The following is a 22,800-nucleotide window of genomic DNA, read 5'->3' as shown; positions in this document are numbered from 1 at the left end:
TTTGCACTCCACACCACCCTGGGTTAGACAATGGCGATATGCAAATCAGCTCTGACCCTGAGCCTCATGGGAACAGTCCTGTCCGAACTACAAAAGCCATGTCCTTCCCAGAACGGAATCAAGCATCCGAGGACCGGACCGGTTTCGAGGTAACACCTCTCATCAGCCCGGCTAGCTTGACTCCAGTGGTGTGGAGTGCCTGGGACCCACGTCTGGGCATCCCCAGTGCACTTATGGCGGAAATTGCAAACACAACAAGTGCTGGACAGATGTGGATCAATGTCACACACTCACCCCAGTCCAAGGATCTGGGCCTAAATCCATCGTTATTTTGCACTCCACACCACCCTGGGTTAGACAATGGCGATATGCAAATCAGCTCTGACCCTGAGCCTCATGGGAACAGTCCAGTCCGAACTACAAAAGCCATGTCCTTCCCAGAACGGAATCAAGCATCCGAGGACCGGACCGGTTTCGAGGTAACACCTCTCATCAGCCCGGCTAGCTTGACTCCAGTGGTGTGGAGTGCCTGGGACCCACGTCTGGGCATCCCCAGTGCACTTATGGCGGAAATTGCAAACACAACAAGCACTCCACACCACTTGGAGTCAAGCTAGCCGGGCTGATGAGAGGTGTTACCTCGAAACCGGTCCGGTCCTCGGATGCTTGATTCCGTTCTGGGAAGGACATGGCTTTTGTAGTTCGGACTGGACTGTTCCCATGGGGCAACAGGGTCAGAGCTGATTTGCATATCGCCATTGTCTAACCCAGGGTGGTGTGGAGTGCAAAAGAACGATGGATTTGGGCCCAGATCTTTTGACTGGGGGAATGTGTGACATTGATCCACATTCGGTCCATCACTTGTTGTTTTTGCAGTTGCCGCCCTAAGTGCGCTGGGGATGCCCAGACGTGGGTCCCAGGCACTCCACACCACTTGGAGTCAAGCTAGCCGGGCTGATGAGAGGTGTTACCTCGAAACCGGTCCGGTCCTCGGATGCTTGATTCCGTTCTGGGAAGGACATGGCTTTTGTAGTTCGGACTGGACTGTTCCCATGGGGCAACAGGGTCAGAGCTGATTTGCATATCGCCATTGTCTAACCCAGGGTGGTGTGGAGTGCAAAAGAACGATGGATTTGGGCCCAGATCTTTTGACTGGGGGAATGTGTGACATTGATCCACATTCGGTCCATCACTTGTTGTTTTTGCAGTTGCCGCCCTAAGTGCACTGGGGATGCCCAGACGTGGGTCCCAGGCACTCCACACCACTTGGAGTCAAGCTAGCTGGGCTGATGAGAGGTGTTACCTCGAAACCGGTCCGGTCCTCGGATGCTTGATTCCGTTCTGGGAAGGACGTGGCTTTTGTAGTTCGGACTGGACTGTTCCCATGGGGCAACAGGGTCAGAGCTGATTTGCATATCGCCATTGTCTAACCCAGGGTGGTGTGGAGTGCAAAAGAACGATGGATTTGGGCCCAGATCTTTTGACTGGGGGAATGTGTGACATTGATCCACATTCGGTCCATCACTTGTTGTTTTTGCAGTTGCCGCCCTAAGTGCGCTGGGGATGCCCAGACGTGGGTCCCAGGCACTCCACACCACTTGGAGTCAAGCTAGCCGGGCTGATGAGAGGTGTTACCTCGAAACCGGTCCGGTCCTCGGATGCTTGATTCCGTTCTGGGAAGGACATGGCTTTTGTAGTTCGGACTGGACTGTTCCCATGGGGCAACAGGGTCAGAGCTGATTTGCATATCGCCATTGTCTAACCCAGGGTGGTGTGGAGTGCAAAAGAACGATGGATTTGGGCCCAGATCTTTTGACTGGGGGAATGTGTGACATTGATCCACATTCGGTCCATCACTTGTTGTTTTTGCAGTTGCCGCCCTAAGTGCGCTGGGGATGCCCAGACGTGGGTCCCAGGCACTCCACACCACTTGGAGTCAAGCTAGCCGGGCTGATGAGAGGTGTTACCTCGAAACCGGTCCGGTCCTCGGATGCTTGATTCCGTTCTGGGAAGGACATGGCTTTTGTAGTTCGGACTGGACTGTTCCCATGGGGCAACAGGGTCAGAGCTGATTTGCATATCGCCATTGTCTAACCCAGGGTGGTGTGGAGTGCAAAAGAACGATGGATTTGGGCCCAGATCTTTTGACTGGGGGAATGTGTGACATTGATCCACATTCGGTCCATCACTTGTTGTTTTTGCAGTTGCCTCCAAACGAACAGCAGTTCTCGTGGCAAGGAGCACTTGAAAGGGCCGATGAACCTTGGCTCAAGATTTTGTTTTTGGCCAAAGTTCCTCGTAACCACCCAGTCTCCGGGTTGGAGCTGGTGGCCTGGACCCTCCTTCTGCGCCGGCAGTGCTTCAAAGACCTGTTGATGAATTAACCTCAGTTTAGCAGTCAGATCATGAAGGTAATCAATCAGCATTGGATACTCAAGATCGGTAAACGCACTGGGTCTGGGAACCCCCCAAATATTTGCAGGACGGCCGAACACAATCTCATATGGGCTGAGCCCTACTCGAGAGTGTACGGTCGCCCTAGTTGACAGAAGAGCCAGGGGCAAAGCGCCAGGCCACGAGAGACCAGTCGTAGCCTGAATCTTTGCGAGTTTTAGTTTGAGAGTACCATTGTACCCCTATACCAAACCTGCTGACTGGGGATGGTTGGCACTGTGGAATTTTTGTGTAATTCCAAGGCCCTTACACACACTCTTCATCACACTCCCCACAAACTCACTTCCGTTATCAGACCATACAATCCGTGGCATTCCATACCGAGGAAAGTATTCCTTCAGTAGGATCTTCGCTGTAGACAGGGCAGTATTGTCTTTGAGAGGGTAAGCTTCGATCCATCGGGAGAATGCGCAAACCACAACTAAAACGTATTTTAGGTTATTGCATCGTTCCATATGGATGAAATCCAACTGAATTACTTCAAAGGGACATGAAGGAGGAGCAAAGTGGCCGGGGGGTGTATGAGTTCCCTTTCCAGGATTGTACATCATACATATCATGCAATTCTTGACCAATCTCTCAGCACACTTAGCGATACCATCATTCTTCCATACAGGGGACAACAACTTACAAATACCTTTCGCACTAATATGTGACAAACCGTGTGCCATAGTCACAACAGCTAACACATATGCATCCGGCAACATCCACCTTTTATTCTCCGACAAATCAATCCAACAGCCATTCGCATCCATCTTTCCCGTACTCTCTTTCCACTTGGTCTTTTCAGTCTCGGTGGCCTCATTCTGAATCGCTTTCACACTTTCAATAGTGTCTTCACACATACCAGCTTCTGCAGGCCACCTTACCGAACTCGTCACATACATTCTAGTTGTGAGGTTTCTCGCAGTCTCCTTAGCAATCTCATCAGCAAACGCATTGCCACGACCAACATCATCCGTCACCTTACGGTGTGCACTACATTTAATAATAGCCACCTGCTTGGTCAATGGAAGTGCATCTAAAAGATCATTCACAAGCTGTCCATGCTGGATCTTCGTACCATGCGATGTCATAAAACCTCTCTCTCTCCACAATCGTCCAAAGCTATGAGCAACACCAAACGCATACTGACTGTCAGTAAACACATTCACCCGTTTCCCTTTCGACAACACACACGCTCTGGTTAAGGCAATCAGCTCCGCCGCCTGTGCAGAGTTCTGGTTTAATCTTGCAGTCTCCACAACCGTACTCAACGTCACCACAGCATACGCAGTCGTCACATCACCATTCGGCAACTTAAAACACGAACCATCCACATACAAAGTACCATCGGGTTCTTCCAATGGAGTGTTTTTTAGGTCAACACGACCCTTCGTTTCCTCCTCAGTTCGCAAGTAACAATCGTGTGGTGCTACCTCATCTCATTCCATATTTGTTGGCAACAGAGTCGCCGGGTTTAAGACATTGCAGCGCTTTATTTGAATGTGACTTGCCAAGAGCGTCAACTCATAACCAGACAACCTTGCGCTCGTCAAGTGTTGGGTTTTCGTACGATTCAAGAGAGTGTCAACTGCATGCGGAACCATCACCGTAAGCATATTATCCATGACCAATCCTGCAGATTGTCGGATGGACACCGCAGCTGCCACTGTTGCTCTCAAACAACTCGGCAATGCTCTAGCTACTGGGTCCAAGGTCGAGGAAAAATATGCACATGGACGTTGCTTACCACCAAATTGTTGCGTCAAAACACTCAACGCACAACCTTCCCTCTCGTGAACGTATAGTGTAAACGGCTTACTGTAGTCAGGAGTACCTAACACAGGGGCCGAACACAACGCATCACACCATTCAGAAAAACTTTTCTGACACTCTTCCTTCCATGGCAAAGGAGTTGGAACATCCTTGCACGTAAGGGCTACCAATGGTTTCGCTAGCAATGAAAAATTTGGAATCCATTGCCTGCAGTATGCCGTGATACCTAAAAAGGCACGCACATCTCTCTGAGTTGTTGGCACAGTCATTCGAGCGATCGCTGCAATTCTCTCTGGGGTCAACCTTCTTCCCTCCTTTGACAATAAGTGACCTAGATAGGTTACTTCTTGGCAACAATATTGCAGTTTAGAAGGTGACACCTTGTGATGTAAGTCACAGAGATGTTGCAACAAAGATACCGTAGCAGTTTTGCATATCTCTTGTGTGTCCGCAGCCACCAATAAGTCATCGACATATTGGATCAAGGCCGCACCAGCCGGCAACACAAACCCGTCAAGTTGGCTCTTCAGAGCTTGGCTGTATATCGATGGAATCTCACAGTAGCCCTGAGGAGCGCGTTTAAACCTAAAGCTGCGGCCACCTAGAGAGAAACCGAAAAGGTCCCTGCTCTCCTCAGCAATCGGAATGCTAAAGAAAGCATTCTTCAGATCGATCACTGAGAACCAGGACGCAGATGCTGGAATCAGAGTCAGTAAAGCCGTAATGTCAGGCACCACAGGGAACTGAGGAACAACAATTTTATTCACCTCCCGTAAATCAATGACAAAACGATAAACAGGAGGCTTAGAGGGATCAGTGCGTTTCAAAATGGGTAGCACAGGGCTATTACACACGTTTCCCTGAGTCTCCTCGATAACATCTTTCTCGATCAAATCATAGATGATCGCTAACAACGCTCGTTCACCATCAAGGGAGATACGATACTGGGGAATACGTGGTAATCGCACATTCGATTTCAATTGAACAACATAAGGAGAGATGTCAAGCAGGCCCACATCATTGGGACCTGTTGCCCACAAAGATGCAGGAAGAGAACTCAATTCCGGTGGGAGCTTATCGATGGACAAGTACATAGGAGAGATTACTCTCTCACCCAATGTAAGCTTTACTCCCGCAGGAGAACAATACAAAGTCGCATACAGACGTTTCAGCAAATCCAGGCCCAAAAGATTTTCACCACAACCAGTAGTCAAAATCAAAGGAGCTTTCAGCTCACGTGGCCCAATTGTAAGGGGCAAAGGGCGAGAAACCGGATTGCTAACAGGGGCGCCGGAGAATCCAACAGAAACATTTGTTAAGCCAGAAAAAGGTGCGCCAGGGAGTTTCGAATGCATGATGGAACTTTTCGCTGCCCCAGTGTCCAACAGAAAATGCTCAACTACGCCCGAGGTGGCAACTGCGACGTAAGGCCCTCTCTGATCAACCGGAACTGATACTACTCCCTCTCCTTGTCTATGGCTGTCCTAGTAATTACCGTCGTCAGCACCCTGATCGACGTAATAATCATCCACATTGTACTGTGCGGATCTACCTGATGATGATCCACGCTGATCAAAACAATTATTAGAATCAGAGGAATTATTAGAACAATCGTTTTGATTCTGCGTAACACCACGACCTCTACCTCGTGAAGCCTGCTGAGGACCACTACGGCCTCCTCTAGATGAATTTCCACTATTTCGATCACGCAAAACTGGACAATCGAATTTCAAATGACCCTCACCTCTACAATAGGCACACTGATTGTACCCAAGCATAGATCTCTGCGAAGAAGAGTCATTTCGCGATTGTGACCGAGATGACTGCGATTGAGATCTATTCCGCTGCTGAGAATCATTCTGATTCGAGCGCGGAGGATACGCTTGTTGCAACAACACTTTCGTTTTGAGTTCTTTCGTCTTTTTGTCTGCACGATCATTTTCCTCTTTCTCCCTATTTTCATAATATTGGGCCGTAGCCAATATCTGAGCAGAAGTGGAAACAGCCCACGCACTCTCTGAATTTCTCAATTTGTTGCTTAGGTCCGGCAACAAATTCGACACAAATTTGTCCACAAACAATCTCTGACCTCCCTCAGTGCCCATGTCTTGACCACTATGATCGATGAATGCCTCCTCAAATCTTGTAAAGAAATCGGAGACACTCTCGTCTTTCTTTTGCTTGCAAGCAGACAATTTGTCCCAGTTAACTTTCATAGCTGGCATAAGCGTTTTCATAAGGGTAATTATTCTCTGAGGAAGATCGGAAATGAGCTGCTCGGGCTTAGCCCCACCAACTTGTCGGACATCAGCCGCCACAAGAGCAGGCCAGTCACCACCTAACTCGGCTACATGATTATCCTGACGAATCTTCGCCCACACCTGTTGCGGTACGACATTGCCGAACAACATATCGATGTCGGCAAGATTCATTATCGTAGCATCCACTAACTGTGACAATTCTTTATAGTACCCTGCAGGATTTTTGCGAGGGTCGGGCAAAGTCTGCTTAACCTGCAAAACTTCCGATCATTTCCATGGAAGGTGTATCCACACTCTCTGGAAATGTGGTGGAATAATAGGACTGGCCTGCGCATCACCTGGCATCCACACTGGTGGTACTTCACGCATTGGATACTGACCAGGCGTCGCCATCCACTCCTCAGTTTCGTCTTTAAACAATGCTCGGGGTATCACAGTGGGACGAAAAGATAGAAGATGCTCGAGAGCACGTCGAACATTGCTACCCACGAGTATACCACTCGCAAACTGAAGCTGAAGTTCAGTTACGTCAACCGGTACTTCGTTGACCTCATCATTAGATATTGCTTCACGTAGGAATTTGCACATTTCGTCAAACACAAATCTCTGTGTTGGCACATTGAATTGAGAGAAAGTCTCCACAATTGTGCGCGGAGGATTTTTAAGGGGATACCTAATCCAATTACGCCCCATATTGACTAGTGTATCACGTTCCCTACCGCCAGGAAGCTGACTCCGTCATTGGGGAGCATCAGATTCATCAGACCCAAGAATCGGTCCAAAAGGAGAATAAAGATTAGCAACAGTGTTAGGAATACGTCTTCGAACAGACGGAGAAGAGGAGTAAAGTACAGGAGCAACAACATGAGGGCTAAAGACAGGAGCAGCAGGAGCAGTAGGAGTAGCCACAAGAGCAGAAGTAGCGGGAACAACAGCTTGAGAAGGTATAGACGGAGGAGCAGTAGGAACAGGAGCAGGTAGAGGAATAGGAACAAGAGGATTCGCAACGGCAGGGCCAACGACAGGCTGATTAACGGCTGCCGGAACAGCAGGTTGAGGGACAGGAGGAACCACGGGAGCTGTGGTATCCTGTGCATATGGAGGTGGCGACTTCAGTAGATAAGACAACAAAGGGTCCTCTACTGCTTCCTCTCCCTTCTTATCCATACCCGTCGGTAAAGCGGGGTAACATTTATCCACTGTCATGCGTTGTAATCTATCAAAAATTTCCTTTTCCTTCTCTTCTTTATCTCGCTGAAACTGCTCTGCATTTGGAACAATTTAGCTTCAAGATTATCTTAGATCGGGGTCTCAAAACTACCGTGAGGTGGCCAACTAAGGACACCGTCATCTTTGGTGTAGCGAACCCAGCAATCATTGAATGTGATAGGACCCAAACCATGTCGACTATATAATTCGTAAAGTGGAGTTCCGACCGGAGGTATCGGACACGAGTCCTCCAGCCGGGAATCCGCACCACAACCTCTAAAGCAACTGAACAAAGTACTACGGCCAGGCATCGTGCACACTAACCGAGTTTCACAAACGTCAAGGGTTATTGGATTACAATGTCCCTGCAAAAGTGCAAAAACCCTCGGTTTTTGGCGACTGCAGACGTCAAATAGAACAACTAAGAACAGAATACAAAGAACCACAAATGCAATGGAACCATGCAACAACTAAGCACCCACAACAACAAAGGATTTTTGGGAGCGACCCACAAATACTTAACTCAAAGAACAATGGCGTCACCAGGAAGGCCCGTCAATCGTCTTGCTGTACCAAGGTCTACGCCAGGCGCCAAAACAGGTCTACAGTCAGGGCAGCAGTCCGTCGCAGCCGTAAGGAGGCGGGGATCTTCGCGGGAAAAGTCTTTGGGCCACTTGTTTCGACAACAGGATCGATGAAGCGGGGTGCACCTTCCCTCGGAGATTTCACACGAAGTTCCTCACGATCGTCGGGCTTTGGACCGGTACCGCTGATGCAGCCCCACGTTGGGCGCCAACTGAAGGACTGGGTTTTTCTAAGACCCAGCGGTGCCAGGGATAACACCTGAAACCTTCGTGGGTTACCTGTTCCGGCGTACAAATGACAGAGACACGGGACACTTCCTTCGGCGTCAAAGATTCAAGGTTTATTTACTGCAGGGAACACAGAAGTCACGAGAAGTACATAGCGTGTAGGTTCACGGAGACTGCTTCGAATTGTATCTGTGGATCGCTCCTTTTATACAGTTTTTCGTCATACGATAACATGGCAAACAAAAGATTACAACCCGGTTCCCACAGTACATTTCATAGGGGGTCGCTTTCATGTATTCAGGGCCCGGAACATAATTACAGTAGCATTTGTTGGTTCCCAACTGTAAAAGTACATCTTCCCACCATTAGTGCATTCCGTTCGGCTGTAAACGAATCAAGGAAGAGACAGAAACAGGTGCAGAGGAAGACGAGGATAGTGAACAGATCGAAGAGAGTGTAAAAGGGGTGGTATCAGGAAACACGATTGCAGGGATCAAAGGAGACGTGCCTAATGAATGCACAACTGAGACAATAGACCGGCACAGCAAGATGAGCCTCGAGCGGGGCCATCTGCCTTACAGTGTCATCCCCCTCATCATAAAGACACCCTCAAAGGAACACGTGTCTTCCGCAAGAGTTTGGGAATCCCAGGGTCACGAAGCGGACAGTGTCCGTTCGCTGGCTACTTGAGGGCAAGAAACAAAATGGATGCCACATCTAAAATGGAACCCGTGGGTTCAGATGAAGAAACCCACGAAACAAACGAACGGTTTAGGCTAGCACAGCGAAAACGCGTACACCCTCTAAACTCGTCATTTGCGGTTCATAGATACCAGACTCGACCATATTCGTCCGAGTCGAAAACACCACTTACAATTGTCACGGAACCTCGCCTGACGTTAGCAGCGCATGCGCTGCTCACGTCCTATGAGAGCGTCTTTGAATCAATACAGATTCCGAAGCTCTCGGAGGCGGAGTTGAAGCCCCGCCCATCTTCTTCATTGGCTGCCGTCATTCTCCATGCAAAACGCAGGCTCACCATTGAAAAGGAGGCTTCTTAGTCCCTCCTTGTTGCCGCCTTGTCTCCTTTTGGCCCCACCCACCGGGATTGGATCTTTTACCGGCAGCAGTACACATACTCCTTCATTAGTCGGTGTGCACTTTTTTCTTCTCATTCGGCTTTGTATAAGTCAGCCGCGTGTTTACTTAAACATCGTGCTTTCACTTAAAGTGAAAGCGCAATGTGAAAATAAACACGCTGCTGCATTTGCGGCACTACTCTTGTTTTACTTGCTAAGTCTTATCCCACACGACTCGGCCAATTTACATAATTATTATAGACGGTGAAACTAGGACTGCTTCGCCGAGTGCAATGTCTTCTTCAAGGAGCAGAGCCCGCCAGAGGGCTTCGCCGACCACTCCGCTGTCAGGATCTGCCAGAAATACAACGGGGAGCTGTGCTGCGCCACACTGTACAGTACCGAGCACAAGACCCCCCTGTACTCCGCCTTCAAGTACACCCAGGTGGCCCCCGGGTAGGATGAAGGCTGGCTTGTCGAACCCCAGGTAAGACTGCTTCCTGCTTATTTACCTTCGTAACATGCACCACCTATTGTGTCACTTTAGTAGTTTGTAATTTACAGTTAGTATTTATAAACAGCTTTATTTCATCAGATATTACAGATGTAGAGTAATTGCTCTCTTGCTAATCTTATTGACTTTTAAGCTTTTTCAGAAACATTGTTTTTATGTTTAGCTCTGCTAGCATAATCACGCATGTTACAAAACGTGTCCGTGGTGTTCTGTCGAACGCATCCTGTCTTTTTGTGTGATGCTTCCAATGGGGCTTGTGTATCTCGGACCAACCTGATTACAAATCACAAATGCAGTTCCACGCTGAGAGATGTTCGAGCTAGTGGATTCCGATTGAGTGAAACTTGAATATGTTTGGTTGTGTTGCTGTCTCTAGGCAGACCTAACTTGAGGGCCAGGACTCAACAGGACCACATTATGATTAAAGGGTCATCTCTGATGTAGCTTCCGAGATGCTTTCTACTGTATATAATCTTTCATCGCTTGACCGCTGTAGATGGCAAGAGCTGATACAGGCATGGGAATGTCGCTTTCATCACCCCACAACATTTGGGGCTATTTGTACCTGTCCTGGACCACAGAAGGCACGCTTGACCTAGCTGGGACCACAGAACCTCAGGCTTAGACAGATGTTGTAAGCTCATGTCTCCAGCCCCAGAAACCCAACCACACACTCCAGCGGTCCCACAAAGATAAATGCCTCACCCTAAAAGCAGTTCGAGGATTTACAGCGACTTGCCAACAGCACCATCTGGGGGCATTCACATTGCCTTTTCACGGGTATCAGATGGACTAAAGACCAGTGGTGGCTGGTGACATTTTAAAGTGGTGAGGCGTAACATTGTCGTACTGCACTGCAGCAAGCGTTTTGGGGGGATTCTTCCCTCAGGAAAATTTTGAAAAAAGAGTGGACAAACGTTGCATTTTTAAGCAAATTTGAGGAAGCAGGAAGGTTAGTAAAGCAGTGAGCGCTGGGCCTAATAAGCATAGATCATAGAAACTTGCGCAACACTTAAACAAAAGCTACATTTAAATCAATAAGGGGAGCGGCATAACAGAACAAAATCCTTAAAAAAGTAACTTGAGTCCCTCTCAGAAAACAGAGTGGGCCCCTCAGTCTTGTGTTCCGCATCGCCACTGCACCTGTTGCACCATGATAACTATGCAATTGATTACACATTTAATACAACTCGCCAACGTGTAGTTCTCCTAAATGTGCCGCACTCCCAGTGATCATGGTTTATTGAGGACAGTAACATCTCCGTTCAAATGTGAGAAACAGGAATGTCAACTGTTTCAAACCATGCCATTCCCTCTTTTCAACAGTCGTCTTCCAAGTTTAAAGCACTACCAATCAGCCATCAATTGCACTTTTATGCAACAGACTACCTTTGCGAGCCATGAGCTACCTATATTCGAAACAGATATGCAGCTCAAGGAGTTACACGCTCGCCGCTGACGCAAATGGTAAACTGCACGTTCCAAGTTCGAATCCAGAGAGACATGGTCAGCGACGGCTACCGCCCCCCTCCCTGTGGACCCACATCAACCCAGGACACACTGACACGAAACCTGATTGTCTTTGGAAGGCGGGGGATCGCAAGACCCCCCGGCCGTATTTATTAAGATACAAAATAATAAAATTATTAAACAAAAGATACAGTTTTATGCAAAAATATTCAGGGACATTAGATACAACCATATCAACAAGTATGATATGCTAACCTTAACAAGATTCTAATACAGCTTGTTTCCTAACCAAATCTAACATCCTCCTCTGAAATTTCGCATAGTTACATTACTGGCCATATGGCGAGGTCCTAACCGGTGTCAGGTCCTACTAGCTGCGCCCTTACCGCAGGTGCGCATGCGCAGCCGAGCCCGTTAATTACTCGGTCCACGCCGTGAACTCCATTTACCCACTGAAGGAGGGCCCTTACTCGCGCCATTCGCTGACGTCATGAGTATGCGCGGGGTGGCTACCAGCCATAAGGACAGCGTGACTCCCCTACCCGCCCCCCTTTGTAGCACCAGTTATACCTGCCCCTGAAGTTCTGGGAGGGGCCAGTGACCCCTCCCCCTGGGCGGACACCTCCAAAGGATGATGCCGCCCCCTCAGACCTTAAAATAGCTGCTCACCGGTCATGACCTTACCGCCACAGGCCAGTATTGTTGACCGACGATCTGGCCTCCCCCTTCCTACTCCTAGAAAGGTCATGATCGCCTCGCAAATCCATCTAGCCATGGCAATGTGTTATTAGATCACCGGACGTTCCCTGCCTCAGTTAAGTGTACCCCGACCCGTAGCTAGAAATGTTCACCCCCAAATGCACCCATGAGGGATCGTCTGCAACCGTGGGGCTCGAAATAATTTGTCCAATTGCGTGTTGATCCTCTTTACCGAATGATTCAACGCCTTGACCGAGTCCCCCCCCTCGCCACTGCCACCGAGGTATAAGTTGCAACCAAACTACCGTGCAGCCCGGCATGGCCACCCACCCCGCCATGGAGATGATTTCCTCTATAAGGATGCGCCTACCTAGTTGGCTAAATCATTCCCCCCCAGGTAAAGTATCACCACCAACGGGGGGGGGGGAGGGTGCTGAGATAAGGTTCCGGAAAAAAATTACTGAACCGACTGGGGCATAAGCCCCCCTCCAAAAGAAGGAAACAGAAAAAAAAACCTTTTGCTCCGCCCTTTTCCTACATTCACCTGCAAGAAAAATATGTCTAGCGTGCCTCACATAAGAGCGGCCCACAATCCAAGTCACCAATGTCTGCTGATCCTCTTTCCGCTTGTGTTGAGCTGTTGTAGTTCCTTGGCGAGTTCCTCCCCCGCGTGACAGGTTTGAGAAGCTGACGCTGCGTCCCTTTGGCTGTCCACCTGTTGTGGTTGTTGCGGCATGGACACTCCCCAAATCCCCGCCAAGGACCCGGCCATACATAAAAGGAAAAAGAAACACACCAACCATTAGTGTTATCTGGCTTCCTGCGATAACTACAGTACACATGCCTGTATTACATGCTAAGGGCCAGATGTAGGTAATTCATATTTACCGAATTTTACCGATTTGGTATTTAAGAGTCGGTAAATATGAAGGGGGGAGATGTAGGTGTTACAGATTCTGTAAATACCGAATCGTACCGATGTAGGGGGCCAGATTTGACAGATTCTGTAAATTTACCAAATCGGTAAATTTACAGAATCTGCAAAATACCGAATTGGTATTTTTACCGATTCGGGAATTCCCAGATGTAGGTGGGACTCTTCTGAGTCCCAAAGGCCCTACAAATTCGGTATTTTACCACCCAATCCAATTGGGTGTTAAAATACCGAATTCAGGTGTGCATGCACATGTGTGCATGCACACCTAGCCATGTGACAGACAGACATGCCCTTAGGGCATGTCTGTGTGCCACATGGCGCACATGCCTATTTTTGGGGTGCCAGAGGGTGTCAAAGTGACACCCCCTGCACCCTTGCAAAATTCGGTATTTACCGAATCTGTAAATACCGACTCGGTATTGCCCATTGATTCCTATGGGCCTTAAAGCCCATAGGAATCAAAGGTAAAAATACCGATTCGGTATTTTACAGATTCTGTAAATTTACCGATTCGGTAAATTTGCAGAATCTGTCAAATCTGGCCCCCTACATCTCAAGATGCCAAATACCGGTCGGAAACGGCCAAATTTGGCCGTTTCCAACCGGTATTCGCCACCTACATCGGGCCCTAGGGCTTCTAATACGCTTTTTATTACAAAGTAATCTGCCGCGCTCTGAAACACCAAAGGGTGGAGTCTGTGCTATAGAAAATAGTATATCAAATAAACAAATTGACTGCAAAAAGTTTATTTGTGGAATCACAACCAGGGGACATTCGCCCTCACACTGCATACCATAAAACAGGACATTCCGACAGGGCAGGGGGCACAGAGGCCACTATGAGATGCTTCTTGAATATCACACCAGCATAAAACAGCCCACCCAGCACAGATCTGAAGGCGCTGCAGGGGAACGAGCCAGCGAACGATAGTAAAGACATAAAGGGCCAGATGTAGGTCGCCCAATACCGGTCGGTAAAGGCCAAAATTACCGAATTTCGGCCGTTACCGACCAGTATTGGGCTTTTCAGATGTAGGTGGCATTTTTTGTAGGATTCGGTATTTTACCGAATCGGTAATTTAAGGTTTCGGTAAAATACCGAATTCTTAACATACCGATTCGGTAAATTACCGAATCCAGGATGTAGGTAGCACTCAAGTTAGTGCACTCCTCAGTTAAGGATTCGTGAATTTACCACCAATGCCCTTAGGGCATGTATGTCTGCAACATGTGCACCCATACCCAATTGAGGGGTGCAACAGGGTATCAAAGTGACACCCTGTCACCCTTCAATGTTTCCCCCTTTTACCAAATTGGTATTTACCGATTCGGTAATTGACATTCATTCCTATGGGCCTCCAGGTAATTACCAAAACTTACCGATTTAGTAATTTTTTAAGAAAAATTACCTACATCCCATTTACCTGTTTACTGACTCTTAAATACCGAATCATACCGATTCGGTATTTAAGAGTCAGTAAACTGGGATTACCTATATCTGGCCCAAAGTGATTTAGTACACTGTGGAGGGAACTTCCCTCCGAAACAATGCTCGTATATGGATTCTTGTGAGAAGCAGCATTTGAGGAGTGGGAAAGGAATGTCCTCAAAATGCAGGGGTTACATGTCCGGTGCTTTGTCCGTTAGAAAAAAAACCTGAGAGAAAAATCTAAAGTTCACTGGCAGATGCACTTTTACGTGTCATTCCACAAAAGATGTATACCTCTCATGTCTGTGTGGGTGCATAGCTCTTCAGACTAATATCCTTGGAACCCTCTGATTGTTGCAGAATTCACAAAGCACTCCAGCAATTATTGAAGGATTACCAAACATCAAACATTTACTCCAGATTTAGTGGCAAATCAACAAGACACATGTCTGACTCTTCTCTGAGGTGTCTGTGAATCGGTCCCTCTAAAATGCAGACTACAAACCAGACACATCCCTAAATATTTTTGTTTGTTTGTACTGTGGCCTCATAGGGCGCCTGCCTGACCCAGGTTTCCAAAAATGTTGGTGAACAGCAAAAGGTAAGTAAGTTCAGGTGAAGGTGGCGATTTCTGCTTGCACTTTTCCTACTAATCGGACCCTATACTGGGCACTAGAAGCAGACAGGCCTAACTAAGAACCACCAGCTGGTGAATCAACATGCTCTGCCTGTGTCACCAGTCAAGTGTAGAGATAGTTAATGTGATCTAAATGAACTCTAACCATGCACATAGTGAGTCCAAAATATATTTTGGACACACTATAAGCTATTACCCTGGTATGCAAGTAACTCCACATACAAAGGAAATGTATTAGATTAATCAACCAAGTCATTTATCATCAAAATTACCGAATGTAAATTGAATAAAAATGTTCACCAGTATAATTAGAAAATGGCCTTAGACTGGACAACAGTGTCCGCATGAGCTATATGAACCCTGATCTTATGGATGGCTGCAGGGATCATAAAGAGATCACAGAAAGAGTAAAATTGCTGAGAAAGGATTGTGGGACCCGCTATCCGATGATGTCAATGCTGGCGGCGAGTGCTACATGGGTGACGCTAATGGTAAAAGGCATCTATCAAGGATCCTAACACAGGGCAGGGTTTGCACACTCAGCGTAGTGTTCACACGTAAAGTTCACTATGACCCCTGATGGAGTTATCCATGTACATGCTCATGCACATCTGTGCATGTACACCTGTGCCACGTGGCACACAGACATGCCCTAAGGGCATATTTGTGTGTCACATGGCACACAAGCCAGTAACAGGGGTGCAACAGGGTGTCAAAGTGACACCCTGTCCCCCTTGTAAAATCGGTAATTTTACCGATTCGGTAATTACCGAATCGGTAATTACCGAATCTTACCGATTCGGTATTTTTACCAATTTTTTTTACCTACATAGCAATTACCAAATAGTAAATACCGAATCGGTAAAATTCGGTATTTACCATTCGGTAATTTGCTATTACCTACATCTAGGCCTTATTCTTTACGTTGACCAATAAAAAAACATTTTAGCGCAGAACTTTTGTGCACATTGCATGCACGATAATGTTGAATTAGTTTCTCTGAAACTACTTTGTTTACACACCCAGCTTCACATAACATTATCATGATGCCTTGAACATCATATACTAGGGCTCTCTACACACTAGGTACAAATGTCATCCTATCTACATCCACGAGGCGACAGCGCTATCCGCAAATCCATAACATCACTAATTAGAGCGCACATCGCAAAGTCTGCTTTTTAGTACTAATGATAGGCATCTCAATAGATTGGTAGAGGAGGCACGTCTGCTGACACCAAAGGTCTGTGCATGCTGAGAAATCACCACACACCAGTCTCACATTCCGCGAGGGGTTTCTAACTCCAAACCAAGACGGGGTCCTTCACGGGGTCCTTCACACTCTCCCATCAGGTAATGGGGTTGGATCATCCCTAAGGAGGATTCTTGGCTCTACACCTACACACAATCTAGGTACACATTGCAAAACACATATTGTATGCAAGAATTATGTTGGTTCAATAAATATTATCGAAAACGTCCCACTGTGTATTCTCTGTATATTTCTCTGAGAACAAGTAAGCACGAGTGACTGAGTGAAAGATTCTGTACTGTTTCCAAGATCCCTGAGGGATCACGGTTGTCATGTTCAGTGGTTGCCAGAAACTGTTCGCTCCCTGTTAGGTTAGGGGGGCTTACAGTGGCACTGTGAGCTAGCTGGTCTATAGGCCAATATATCCTGCGGGGGTGTCTGGAATCAGTCTAGGCACCAAGCCCTTAGTTTATGTTGGGCAAAAATGCGCAGATCCTACGGATTAGTAGTCACTACACAACAATGGTTTCATATCTTACTGCACTTCTGCCATTTCAAAGCACAGTATGATGATGGTGTACTGCTATTACATTGTAGGCAGTACATTGTGAGTCATTACATCACAGGTAAGTATTGGTACATTACATCGTAGGTGCCCACATCGCATAGGACACAACTTCGCAGGAAAGGACTAATATTAAAAATTACATATAATTTCGATTTTGTAATGCACTTAACCAACATATATATATATTCACTGAAAAAAACATAGGTTTCACACATGTTATAGTTAGCTGGGCATTTCACTCATACAAAACCATTGAAATTTTCCGGTTAGAGTTAGTTCAGCTAACTATAACTCGCGTGCCTGCAATGCACTGCTGATGACGTCACAAATTACATCACTCATGACATGGTCAGTGACATCACTCATGACATCACTGATGACATCTGAAATGACATCACTGATGACATCACTGAAACCGGTCCTCGGAAGCTTGTTTCCGGTCCAGGGAAGACATGGATTGGCAGTTCGGGCTGGACTGTTCCCATGAGGCACAGGGTCAGACTGATTTGCATATAGCCATGTCTGAACTGGGGTGGCAGAGTGGGCTAAAGCACGGTGATGGATTAAACCCAGATCTTTTGACTGGGTGTGAGTGTTTGATTGATTCAGATGCTCCGTCCATCACCATCCCCTTTTGTACCGCGTTTGGCCGCCATAAGTGTGGCAGGGTATGCTCAGGCGTGAGTCCCTTGCGCACTTTGCCACTGGATTTAAGCAAGCCGGGCTGAAGACGGCTGGAATGCCAGAAACCGGTCCTCGGAAGCTTGTTTCCGGTCCAGGGAAGACATGGCTTGGCAGTTCGGGCTGGACTGTTCCCATGAGGCACAGAGTCAGACTGATTTGCATATAGCCATGTCTGAACTGGGGTGGCAGAGTGGGCTAAAGAACGGTGATGGATTAAACCCAGATCTTTTGACTGGGTGTGAGTGTTTGATTGATTCAGATGCTCCGTCCATCACCACCCCCTTTTGTACCGCTTTTGGCCGCCATAAGTGTGGGAGGGTATGCTCAGATATGAGTCCCTTGCTCACTTTGCCACTGGATTCAAGCAAGACGGGCTGAAGACGGCTGGAATGCCAGAAACCGGTCTTCGGAAGCTTGTTTCCGGTCCACGGAAGACATGGCTTGGCAGTTCGGGCTGGACTGTTCCCATGAGGCACAGGGTCAGACTGATTTGCATATAGCCATGTCTGAACTGGGGAGGCAGAGTGGGCTAAAGAACGGTGATGTATTAAACCCAGATCTTTTGACTGGGTGTGAGTGTTTGATTGATTCAGATGCTCCGTCCATCACCACCCCCTTTTGTACCGCTTTTGGCCACCATAAGTGTGGCAAGGTATGCTCAGACGTGAGTCCCTTGCTCACTTTGCCACTGGATTCAAGCAAGCCGGGCTGAAGACGGCTGGAATGCCAGAAACCGGTCCTCGGAAGCTTGTTTCCGGTCCAGGGAAGACATGGCTTGGCAGTTCAGGCTGGACTGTTCCCATGAGGCACAGGGTCAGACTGATTTGCATATTGCCATGTCTGAACTGGGGTGGCAGAGTGGGCTAAATAACGGTGATGGATTAAACCCATATCTTTTGACTGGGTGTAAGTGTTTGATTGATTCAGATGCTCCGTCCATCACCACCCCCTTTTGTACCGTATGTGTATGCATGCATTTATATTTGTATTTATATAGATATGCAGATTATATGTTTATATATGTATGTATATATATATTCACTGAAAAAACCATAGGTTTCACACCAGTTATAGTTAGCTGGAAATTTTACTGACATAAAACCATTGAAATTCCCACGTTATAGTTAGTTGGACTCACTATAACTTGCGCGCCTGCAATGCACTGCTGATGACGTAACATATTACATCACTCATGACATGGTCAGTGACATCACTCATGACATCACTGATGACACCATCTAGTGAATGTGTGACCCCCCCTGATCCCCTCTGACCCCCCCTGACCTATGGGGTCAGGGGGGGTCTACTCTGCCCCCTTATGGTCATTTCCCCCTTTGTTTTTGCCACCTCTTGTGTCTCGATCTTACCGAGACACAAGATGGCGGCCCCTCCGGACTGTTTCGAATTTTTACAGACACCCGAGAGCCAATCAGCTTTCCGTGCGCACCTCGCGTGGCGCGCCCAGAGCGCGCCCCGGTGTGCGTACCGGAGCGCGGCCATAGATATATATATTTTTTTGAACCTAAATTACTCAAAAACCACTGGAGCACATTTCTTGAGACATAGCAAAGGCACATCGGGCTACCAGTCCCTACAATTTTGCCAAGTTTGGTGGAAATCCATTCAGCCGTTCGGGCTAAAAGTGAGGTCGACCGCCCTATGGATATTAACATGGGGAAAACACGTTTTGGGACCCCCCTTTTGTCTCGGCCCCTGCTTGATTAATCCCCCCCAAACTTTCAAGGAAGGACCAGAGCTTCATGAGGCAAATTTGAGGAAATTTTCAGGCAGATTCGTTAACCAGCGCCAAAGTTATCCACAATAGAAGTTTGAGATTTTGCATTGAAAAAATTCCTAACTATAACTACCTACTGGCAACCGCCAGTAGGGAATATATATATATATATATTAGTTCTATGTTGGACTTGTCCGGCCTTACCAGCCAGTTGCAGATATAAGGGGCAACCAGTGGGCTTTTAAAGCTGATTATGATACAGTCCCCAAGAACAGGGCGGGGGACTGTATCATAATCAGCTTTAAAAGCCCACTGGTGGCCCCTTATATCTGCAACTGGCTGGTAAGGCCGGACAAGTCCAACATAGAATTAGTGTCCCTCTCATACTTCTACCCAAATGTCTCCAACCTAGTTGTGGGGAGGGAACAGAGCTGGACTAGAGTGGGCTTCGCAGTAGATGGTTCACGGTACAGACCCAAGTACAACACACTCCCCGCTCATGGCAATTTTCTTCATCAGAATAGATTCTCCTGCCTGGACCAAGTAGATTGACCAAAAAGGGGAGACACACTACAACACCCAGAAAAATCTGCCCTTGGGTTTTCAGACAGGGGGGAAGGTACATCTGTTCCCGTAACTGACAAAAGGATCCTGACCCTGGTCAATGAGGGAGGGACCTCTCTGGGAAGCATCCAAGTTCAAGCTGAGGATTCAGCAAACACACTCACTGCTCCCATAATGCAATCAGTGGAGCTTGCTGTACTACCCACCCCGTCGTCCACCATAACTGTTTTGGGTGACCCGGGTAATCCTGCACATGACATCCCACCTGCATCAAGTGAAGCAGGTCCACAACTTCAAGGTCCAGGGTTGAGCATTCTCTCCTGGAATGTGGCAGGCATCTCAAGTAAGGTGGGCACCCCGGAGTGGGAAACCCTGGTTAATAAAAGTGACATTCTCCTTTTCCAGGAGACGTGGGCAAGGGAACCACAGCTTAGGAGGGGGTATGATATCTCTGAAATTCCGGCAAAGTGGAATGGGAGGGGGAGACCTTCGGGTGGTCTAGCAATTTGGGTGGCGAGCCACATCGGGTGCCAGGTGGAAAGGATGGACACACTTTTACAGGACATTCAGTGTGTGCTCCTCAGATTGCCCGGTAAAAGAACATGGGCCTTTGTTAATGTCTACTCACGACCAGTCGCTGTGGGCAATGAATCCCCCACCCTAGTTGATCTCTCATCCTTTCTAGGACAATTGTCAGGTGACCTGAAAATAGTGATGGGAGGGGACTTCAACTGCCACTTCGAACCCCTGGAGGGCCTTATGGAGGGTGCCCTTACTGCCGAGGATGATCACTGGGGAGTTCCACCTTCCTCCTCACCTCACCCCAAAGCTTGGTCCCCGCTGGCAGTACAACTTACTTCCCTCACCTTGAACTTTGCACTGAGGGCGTGCAACGGACGCACCCCTTCTGACACTCCTTCGGTGTGCACATTCAACAAAATGGGCCATGAGTCAAGGCTGGACTACACATTTATAGACATTTCCTTGTGGCCCAAAGTTCAAGATTTTAGAGTGGTCCCGAGGTCAGATAGTGACCATAATGCCCTTCTGCTGGAGATCCAGCATCCAGCCCCTCCAGTAGGGTTGTCAACTACTGACTCCGGAGTAGACCAGGGAGACATACTCCTCACTACAAGTAGGCGTCGGGTGAAATGGGGGAAGCTGGTTGATAAAGAAGATGCTATAAATAAGTTATATGGCTTAGCACTCCCCAGGTTGCAGGAGGTGGATGCTCTCATTAACCAACTAAGACCCTCCGATTACTATGAGAGACTATCTGGCATTCACCAGGCCTTAGTGAGGGACCTTGCAGATGTCTTCAACCCGGCGGTGCCCACCAGAAGGAAAAAGACTCGTACCCCGACTTGGTACACCTCAACCTGCAGGAAAACTAAATCTGAGTTACTTTCCGCTATTAAAGAGGGTAGTGATAAGGTGAAGGTTGCAGCCCTCAGGAGGGAGTATAAGCTAGCACTGGCCAATGCAAGGGCAGAGTGGGATTGGAACCATTGGCACGAACTGACTGAAGCCCTTAAATCCAAAGATTCTAGAAAATTCTGGGCCCTGGTAAATAATGGAACAGGGGATCTGACATCCGCAGTAGAACCCAATATTGCCCCCTCTATCTGGGAGGCCCACTTCGGAACACTATACCAAGAAACGACTCTATGGCCCGAAGGGATGGCGGTGGAGTCCCCCTGTCCTCCAGATATGGCCCTGGAATTCTCCTTAGGTGAGGTGAAGATAGCACTGGAGCGCTTAGCGCTGGGGAAGGCACCGGGGTTGGACAAGCTACCCGGTGACCTTTTCAGACACCATCTGGACATCTGGGGCCCGTACCTTCTCATCCTCTTTAATGCTATATTGGGAGGTATGGCGGTCCCTTCCTCTTGGCTAGGGGCTGAAATAGTTCCGATCTACAAGAAAGGGTCCCCTCTAAGTCCGGCAAACTATAGGCCAATTAGCCTTATAGATGTCCCCCAAAAGCTTTTTGCGCGTCTCATTTTGAACCATCTATTAGACTGGGTAGAGGATAATGACATCATGAGCCCCTTGCAGGCTGGCTTCAGGAAAAACACGTCGACCATGGACCAGATCTTCCGCCTCGTCCTCCTCTACTGGAAGACGGTGAGGATCGAGGGGGGAAGATTGTACATGGTCTTCGTGGATCTGAGGTCAGCCTTTGACCTAGTCCCGCGCAGGAAACTGTGGGAGGTGCTGGAAAAGCTAGGAGTTCCCCCCCAGCTACCTAACATCTTAGCCAGGCTGCATGAGAACAACTATGCGCAGGTCAGGTGTGGGAGGGACGGCAATCTCTCATCCAGGTTCCCTGTCCGCCGAGGCGTGAGGCAGGGTTGTGTCTTGGCACCGACCCTGTTTTGTTTATTTATCAATAATGTCATCTCACACCTGGAAAACGTAAAGGACAACGACGCCCCATGTTTGGCAGGTAGGAGAGTACCGGCAATCATGTTTGCCGATGACACCCTCCTCCTTTCCAAATCCCCCATGGGGATCCAGAGGATCCTGGATGGATTTGGTCTTTTCTGTCGTCAGCACGGGTTGGAGGTGAACACGGAAAAGACCAAGTTTATGATCTTTAACCCACCAACTAAAACCAGGCCCAATCCCACCCTGGGGACTGTCAGCCTTGAGAGGGTGTCTACTTTCATTTATCTGGGGGTAACATTGCAGGAAAATCTATCATGGGACCGCCAGATAGTACGATCTAGGGCCAA

This window comes from Lissotriton vulgaris, chromosome 9 (genome assembly GCF_964263255.1).
Source record: "Lissotriton vulgaris chromosome 9, aLisVul1.2, whole genome shotgun sequence".
Classification (NCBI taxonomy): domain Eukaryota; kingdom Metazoa; phylum Chordata; class Amphibia; order Caudata; family Salamandridae; genus Lissotriton; species Lissotriton vulgaris.
Note: the sequence above shows the minus strand (reverse complement) of the source record.